General features: G+C 40.7%; 1 pseudogene; it reads right to left on the bottom strand.

The window, feature by feature from the left end:
- Positions 1 to 7,758: 7,758 nt before the first annotated feature.
- Positions 7,759 to 8,616, bottom strand: LOC122068834 (annotated as a pseudogene).
- Between the last annotated feature and the right edge of the window lie 780 nt (positions 8,617 to 9,396).

Below are 9,396 nucleotides of genomic sequence, written 5' to 3'. Positions count from 1 at the left end.
TTCCCCATTTGAAATGATCCTAATGTTACTCTCATGGCAGCCTCCATTGGTTGAGCTACAAACTTTAGCAGCACGCCCAACCCTCTCCCTAGAAGAATTAGGTGGTAAAGTATCTTTGTTTTTCTATCGAATGGATTCTCTGTTTTTCTTTTTCTTTTCTTTTTTTATATATATTTTCCCTAAACACATGGGGAGTTCCTACTTTTGGTGAGTGGAATATCTATATAATCTTAACTTGAGAGATTAATCGGATCAAACAACACGAATGAAGAACCCAAGATGGATAAGGTTATAAGAACCCGGCTCTTCACATTAGAATGATTAATTGTTCTATTACAAATATATATATATATATATATATACATATATGAAAATACATGACAATGTAGTAGGTTATGTTTGATTGAATTAGCTGTTTGACCCTTCCACCTAGGGAGAATTAAGTATCCCAACTATATATATAACCTTTCACATAAAATATGAATCTCTCAGAGTATACACAATTGAGGGAAAAGCATGTAAAGTTGAAAACATCACTCTTTCACGTTCTCTCTCTTGACAATAAATTGTGGATTCCATTCCTTTATGAGATTGATAGGAGAAATGCTATTTTTCATTTTTTTTTTTACCAGCAACATGGTTTCAAGGATTGGTATTGTATTGATTTTTATTGTATTGGTATTGGTTGATACTAATATCAATGCTGGATCTATGTATCATCTTGGAAAAATAATCTATAGGCATATTGTACTTGATGAGGCCAAATATGTCCTCATCCTTAGCATGGTTGAAGCGTATATGCCGACTTGCCACCTTGGTCCCTCCACAGGCCAACTTGCCACCTCGGCCCCTCCTCATGCCGAGCAGCCACCCTGGCCCCTCATCTTGCCGAGTAGCTACCTTGGCCCCTCCTCATGCCGAGTAGCCACCTCGGCCCAGCTTGTGACCGACTTGTCACCTTGGCTCGGCACAACCAGGCAAGGCGCCCAGAAACGTGCACGCATCCACTCCTACATTTAAGGAACTGGCCTCTGATTATAGGAACAAGACTATGCCACTACACGTCACCAGAGGCATCCACCCCTCTCACGACTCGCACCTCCGAGATAAGAGAAGAATATTCTCGAAAGATGCCTTGAAATCTGGAATATTTCTGGAATCAGAGAGCCATTCTCCTTATGGACTCCACGCCTAGTAGGACTCTCCACGGACGTTTCCTCTTTCTCTACTCCATCAGCAGCCTATAAATACCAAGGTAAGCCTCCATTATGGGGATCGATCACTTTTTTACTGAAAACTTTCTTGAGTATCTGCTGTGGAAAGATCTGACTTAGGCATTGGAGAGTCCCCGTTGGGTCAGTCTGGCTCTCCCATGTCTTCTCTTCTGTGCAGATCTGCTGGAGCATCAGGAGCTGCAAGGAAGATCGGTTGGTCAATTTTTACCGCATCAGTACCAATATTGGCAAATGCTAAAAATTAAATCCATGATCAGCAACGAAGTTATTTCGCAAAATAATAATAATAATAATGAGCAACGTTCATTATACAGATTCATCCAGCACCATGGCTCTCTCTTAACAGAATGGTACTGAGACGAATCAGGTGTATTAGTCAAAAGATGATTTCGAACTGAATCTGTAGAAATCGATCAAAAACAACGGCCAAAACCGCTGAGTTATTCTCATACAATCCGAAACATTCACCTTGACGAGATTAGGACAGCCAGCGCTTCCAGCCCACGATCGGTGATATTTGGGCATTGGTCGATCCAGAGTTGCTTTAATGAGTTGCATTTAGCAGCAATGCATACCATCTCCTTGTCACCGATCGTGTTACTTCCTCCACAAAATACTAAGCGCTTGAGATTATGGCAATTGTCAGCTAGCAACTTAAAACTCAAAGAAATAAGATGGAAACGTAATAGAGCCAAATCCCGAAGGTTAGGGCACCTTTTGGCAATGGCAATAAGACCCTCGTAACCTCCCATATTGTTGTTCGTAATGATGAGTTTCCTTAGGAGCTTACAATGGTCAGCGATGGAACAGAGCACCGAATTTTTATTCGTATAATTGGCAGGGAGAGCAAGGTGCAAGATCTCTAAATTCGAGCAATTGGAGATAGCGGCGAAGGTGACATCGCTACAATCAATATAGTGCAATGGAGCTCAACCAATCCAGTGACTCGTTCCACTGCAGCTTCGAGTACCTTATCCCAAACCCCACCATCGTCAGAGTGGATCATCAAGGTCCTTTGATTCATGGAGCCAATAATCAGGGGCCCGAAGCACTGGCCGTTGTTTACGACCATAGAGGCAGATGGTCTTAAGGGAGGACGCAGCAACACCTGGTCCAACTGTCACATCAGCGGGATCGGTTCCAAAGTTGCAGGACTCACAAGTTAGCTTCTTCGATTCCTTGCAGTTGAGGGCAAAAGAGCACATGCCTTCATCGATCAATTTGTCGCACTCACGAAGCTCGAGGCAAGTGAGGTTACGGCAGTACAGAGAGGTGACCACTAGATCGTAGTCTTCGATGTTTTCTAAGGTTAGTGTCGTAATAGCATCAAAGCGAGTGAAGAAAAATATAAGATTGGGGAGCTTGGGCTTGTGCAATTTGTTCCCGAAGGAAAAACTGTGTCGGCTATGACTGTCGACGCGAACCCAACGGCGGCAGACGAGAGAGCAATGTTTGCAATCGGAGGAGTCCAGGCACTTAAAGATGTAGGCCAGACATTCGTCGGGGAGGAGATCGATATTGGCAACAGCATCGTCGCCGACAGACGTCGAAGTGATCAGAGCTGAGGATCTGCTCTTCTTGAGTTGATGAGTAGGGTTGCTGCCACGGCGCTGGTTTTGCGCCCATGAGATTCCGGTAATCTGATATTCCTTCCTCCTCATCTTCTCTCTTCTATTTGCTGCCAAATCTTAGCATCACCGAGCCTTTTTTATTTCTTTTCTGAACTTAATAGGAGAGCTTGAAGGGGTATTAATATTTCTTTGATGGGGTTTGCTTGATCAATCGCCTTCTATGGTATTTCTTGGGAAACCATCAAATAGTTTCCCCTAACAAACAGGAATTCCACAATTACCTTCCTTATTCGGACTTGACGAGGGTAAAAATGCCACTCCCTCATGTCATCCCTTGGTCATCCTTGGTCGAGCCGACCCCTTGTTCATCCTTAGCCTAGCTGACCTGCCACCTCGGTCTCTCCTTAGGTTGACCTGCCACCTTGGTCTCTCCTCAGGTTGACCTTCCACCTCGGTCTCTCCTTAGGCCAACCTGCCACCTCGGTCTCTCCTTAGGTTGACCTGCCACCTTGGTCTCTCCTCAGGTTGACCTTCCACCTCGGTCTCTCCTCAGGTTGACCTTCCACCTCGGTCTCTCCTTAGGCCAACCTGCCACCTCGGTCTCTCTTCAGGCCGACCTGCCACCTCGGTCTCTCCTCAGGTCGACCTGCCTCCTCGGTCTCTCCTCTCAGGTCGACCCGTCACCTTGGCTTGGCACAATCAAGTAAGGCACCCAGAAACGTGTACACATCCAGTCCTACATTTAAGGGACATGACCCCTGATTATAGGGCAAAACTCAGGTCGCTATATGTTACCAGAAGCATCCACCCTTCTCACGATTTGCACCTCCGAGATCAAAGAGGAATATTCCCAGAACATGCCCTGAGATCCAGAATATTTCTAGAATCAGAGAGCCATTCATCTCAAAGACTCCACACCTAATATGACTCTCTACAAACGTCTCTCTTTCTTTCTCCATCAGCAGCCTATAAATATCAAGGTAAACCTCCATCACAATGGATCAAATACTTTTTTCACTAAAACTCTCTTGAGCAAACTGTTATGGAAAGATCTAACTTAGGCATCGGAGAGTCCCCCTTCAGGTTAGCTCGACTGTCCCCTGTCTTCTCTTCTGTGCAGATCGACTGAAGCATCAAGAGCGATTGGTCAATTTTTACCACATTAGGACTCATTCAAATCCCTAGTGATACGATTACCAAAAAAAAAGAGCCACTTTTAATGTGGACTATGGTCATCCATCACTCATCTATCGTGAGATTAAGAAGAAATTATAGGGACTAAACTTTTGTATTCTTCATTTACTCTTCTTTTATAGGTATGTAGGAGGGTAGTTGTTTGTTACCAAAAAAAAAGAGGAGGGTAGTTGTTTACAAATAGCAACTCCTTCATGATCGCTCCAAGATACCAAAATTCTTAGTAACTCCTTTAACCACAAAATAACTTTTCTGTACAAGGGTGTCAATATATAACCAAAATCGTTTATCAGAATCGAAATCGATCGATTATAATCGAATCGAATGGCACCATAGTAAATTGATCCGATTTTGGTTTTATAGGCCATAATTCAGATTTAGAATCGAACCGAATCGAAAAATCGATGCTTAACCGACACCTAGTATTGAAGACTTAAAGTGTTTTGAATTCCAATGGGTCTCTATGAAATAGGGGGGGAAACAAAGTACTAACCGAGAAGGGAGCTTCACTTTCACACGATCACACTTCTTGATTTTCTAATTTCTAGGATCATAGTAAATTAGTTATCATATGTGTAGTCTTTTACATAGAAAATATATTGCATTAACTCTTTAAGAAATTTAATATATGTAGGATTCACACTAGTTGTAGGATGCAAACCATTTTCTAAAATGACACTATTAACCCCATGTAAATCGGTTGTGAACCGAATAATAAAAACCGATTAAAAACTGCTAAAATCGAAACTGGATGAAAACGATTCTGATTTCACCTTATTCCTATCAGGTACGGTTTTAGTTTCACCTTATCAAAATATAAGCCGAACCGAATAACGAAAACCGCACCGTTTGACACCCCTACCTACAATAACTCTTACTTATATAACATAATACCTTAACATACGATAAGGATATATGATAGTATTTTATATATGATATTGATTACATATGTGATAACTACACCTATGCAGGTAACACATGGCACGATCGAAATTGGAAAGCAAGCTGAAGCCGATTAAAAATTGAAACAAAATAGAAAACCTAGGGGGAAAATTTATTTTTCATAAAATTTTATATAATTATAATCAGATTTTCTTATTGACATCCGTCATTTAGTATTTTTCTGTTAGATTATCTCTTTTTTTTCTCTCTCTCTCTCTCTTTGGTGGGGTAGTAAAATCAATATAACTCTACACAAACCATGACATGGTTGTACATGCAAGGATCTAATACCTGTCCCACTTTCTGTCATTATAAGGGTGAAAAGGATTATATAGAGGAAAAAGGGATTGGATTCTCACATGTACGACCAGGAGATCGTACATGCAGTGGATCCAAACTTTGATCGACCTGGTGTCATCGTTAGGCGGCAGCAAACTTGGTGAGCAGTTTTTGCAGTCGTGGGAGTCTAGGAACTTGAAAATGTAGGCCAAGCACTCGTCGAGGAGGAGATCGAGATCAACATCGCTAGGCATGGGGAGTGACTAGGGTTGTGGACCTGCTCTTGATGAGGTGATGATCAAGTGGGTTTTAAGTAGGGGTGCCAATCCCAAGCCCGCACTAATTCTACCGATTAGGCTGGACCATTTAAAGATTGGCCCGATATGCACCGATTATTAAATGTGTCGGGATTGAGACTAGCCCATTTATAAACATGTAGTATATAGTGCAAAGGGTTAAGCCCGATGGATGCCTGTTCGGCCCAACCTATTTTCAAGTCTGACTCGACCTGACACGTTTAACTCGACTGTTTATATGTATATTTTGACACCCTTAGTTTTAAGGTTGTCGTCACAACGGTTTGACACCAATTAGATTCGAACGGTTGAAGCCAACAGGCCACCCACAAAGATCGAAGTATCAGTGATATCCTAAGATTCTTTTCTCCTCCTACTTTCCTCTACTCTTCAAACCTTTAAGGAGGAATTTAATATTTTTTGAGAGAGAAGAGAGAGCTCTATCTAATTCCTAAGGTAAGGAGGATAGTTCATCCAATGCATGAGAGCTTTCTCCATTATGGGGTCTCAGGAGATAGGAGTATCATATTGCAATGGAGCTACCTTATCATTGCATTACCATCTGTTTTAAAACCAATACAAAATTGAAATCCAAAACAGTACTTTTTTTTTCTTAATACCTTTTATATAATTATTATAGATATAAAATCGGGATCAAATCCAATCTAAACCGAATTCAAAATTGAGGCGTCTCTAATCGGGTTGGTCTAGTCCAGCCCGAATACCGGTTCAACCAATTGAAACTTGATCGAACTGACAAATTGACTCCCTTCTGCTTCTCCACGACAATTGGAATTTCAGCAGTAATTTCTTCTGATATTCTGCTTAAATGTTTTTCGTAACTCACAAATTCCATATTAGATGTACGGTATAACAGTAGGATTTAGATGTTTTTCCCCCTTCAAAAGATAGTAAAATTAGAGCTACAATAGATGTATTCCTATATATTATTTAAGAGGGTTGTAGAAACTGTATTTGAAGTTTTTATTTCCGTTCATGTATTGCACCATTGTCTAATTTTCTGAAGTTGGTTTGTCAACAAAGAGTGGGCAATCTTGGTAGTTTAGTGTGTCAAATGCAAATCAAAGAGCTAAATTGGCTATATTTAGCCATCAGTTGATTTTTGTAATTTTCTTTTTTTTTGGTGCTAACAACGGGTATTCAGGCCAAAGGCCTTCGGCCTATCTAGTCCCACGGCCTCATACTGACCCCACAACCGCATGGACTGGGTCATGCCGAGGTTGAATGAGAACTATTCCACTTTCATTGAAAACAGTGAAGAGAACTAAACGCCCCCGGTGGCCCAACATGTGTTTAGTGGGTGTCAAACTTAGGACGTCCACCCCCGTGTGATTTGTGTGGTCTCTTTTGTATTCGAAATCTAAATTGGGAGTTGAAGGTTGGGGATTTATGGAGATGAATAAGAAAAAAAAAATTACAAAGAATAATAGAAGTAAGCCTTAGAGGCCCTAGACGAAATTAGCATCTATTAGATGTAAATGTAAGGGCTCTAATCATAGCAAAAGTCACCACTAATCTAATGATTATCATGTTTTTGGATATTTTAACCAACTAGAAAATACCTAAAGAATGATTGTTCAGACGTGAGTTCTTGATTTGCTGCTGGTTTTATTACAAATATATATATATATATATATATATATGAAAATGCAAACCAATACAGGTGGCTATATTTGATTGAATTAATCATTTGACGCTTCCATTAGGGAGAAATAGGCATTCAAATTAGGGATGGAAATAGAGGAAGAATTAGGGGTATCAGTATCCATTCAATGCGTATCCGGATTCAAATTCAAATAATCTGAAAAATAAGTGGCAATGGGCAGAGGGACCTTTTGACAGGAGAAGGCACAACAATAATGTGCACAACTTCTACCAAAAAAATAATGTGCTCAATCTTTTCCTTTTTATATTTTGACCCTCTTTTTCAAGTCATATGAACACACGGCGGGAAAGTTTTCTACTGGAGTGTGGCATGACATCTCTTTAGATGCTTTCACACATGCAAAAATCAGATTCCCCTTGAAACATTGTCTAAAGTTTTTCAGGTATAGATATTATATTATTATGAACAATATTAATCAAAGTCTCAACATGCATGCTAGATGAACAAAATTCATTTTTTCTTACTAAAAAAAATAATAATAACAAAAAAACAAAACGAAATTCATCCCTCAATATCACCATGGCTCTTAGGTTTCAATAAGTATTGCACATAAGTTACCGATATAGAAGGTCGTAGTCAAAAGGACGTGATACACCAAAAGTACCTTTGAAGTCGACCCAATACGGCCAAACCTTACTTATTGGGTTGCAATATGAAACATTCAACTCGAACAGATTAGGGCACCCACCAGAAATCGCTTCGATCCCACGGTTGGTAATAGCTGGGCAGTTCAGGATACAAAGATACTTTAATGAGATGCATTTAGCAGCAACGCATGAAATCTGAGCCTCACCAATCGTGTCACACCCACAAAATAATAAGGTTATCAACTCGTTTCGGTCAGGGCACTGTGTAGCAATGGCAATAAGGCCCTCGTCACCTTCTATCCTATATCTCTCACTAATCGATCCATAGATGTGGAGTTTCCTCAGGCGCTTCAGGTGGTCAGAGATAGACACAAGCCTCGCATTCGTGCATTTAGTGTTAACAAGGTGCAAGATCTCTAGATTAGAGCAATTAGGGAGAGCAGCTAAGCCGATGTCGCTAAAATTAACATAGTCCAGATGGACCTCAAGCAATCAAGTTACTCGTTCCACTATGGCTACGAAAAGCTCATTCCAATTTACCCCATTGCAGCGGTTGATCTTCAAGGTCCTGAGATTCTTGGATCCCGTAATTAAGGGTCCAAAGCACTGGTCGTTAACTTTGTCAATGCAGATGGTCTTAAGAGAACCCAGCGACACCTGGTCCGATTGGCAGCCAAACGTTTACTAAAGCCAATAAGGACACTAAGGGGGTGTTTGGTTCGATAAATCTTTGGGATGACATTCTTTAGAATGATACTTCTTAAATTTTTGGAGCTGTTTGGTTCCACTACATTGACCCTCATAAGTGAACATCTTACTTTCCATGAATGACCATATTACAAAGGATGTATTCCAAATCTGAGTTTACCTCAATATTTAAACTCAGATTTGAGCAACATTTTTACCACTTTTTTACCACCTAATATAAAAGGAGAAACCGAAAAGAAGTTCTCTATGGAAGCCAATATCTTAACCCGCGAGAAACATGTACTAGCCTCAAGGTAGGGGTGTCAATTCCTAAACCGAATCGAAAAAATCGGCCTGACCAAACCGATAACAACACGGACCGAATCGAACCGAAGCCTTATTGGTTCGGTTTGGTTTGGAGTATTGCAACCCCAAAATCAAATCGAACCGCACCGAAAACCGGATGAACCTGAAACCAAACTAAAACCGGCTCAAAACTTGGACCGAAACTGAAACCAAACCGATAAGAAACCGAAACACTCCAAAATTCATTAAAAAAAATCAAAATTTGCGTAGTTTTGTATACCATTTGTATGGAAAGTCGAATCCAAACTGGACCAAAAACCAAAACCAACCCGGTTACAAATCGATTTAAGAAACGGAAGACAAACCGAAACCAAACCGCACCGAAACCAAAACCAAACCAAAACCGGAATTTCCTTATTGGTTCGGTTTCGGTTTCAGCTTTCCCACACTGAAACCAACTCAACCCAGATCAAAACCTAGCCGGACCGACCGATTGACACCCCTACCTCAAGGCAACCAAACGATTTTTCAGAAAAAAACATAATTCAGAAGAATGTCTATCAAAAGATTGACATTCATATCCGATATATACACCATTTGATTTACCGAACC

This window comes from Macadamia integrifolia, unplaced genomic scaffold, assembly GCF_013358625.1.
Source record: "Macadamia integrifolia cultivar HAES 741 unplaced genomic scaffold, SCU_Mint_v3 scaffold46, whole genome shotgun sequence".
NCBI lineage: Eukaryota > Viridiplantae > Streptophyta > Magnoliopsida > Proteales > Proteaceae > Macadamia > Macadamia integrifolia.
The sequence above is the reverse complement of the archived record's forward strand: the minus strand, read 5'-3'. Positions and strand labels throughout refer to the sequence as shown.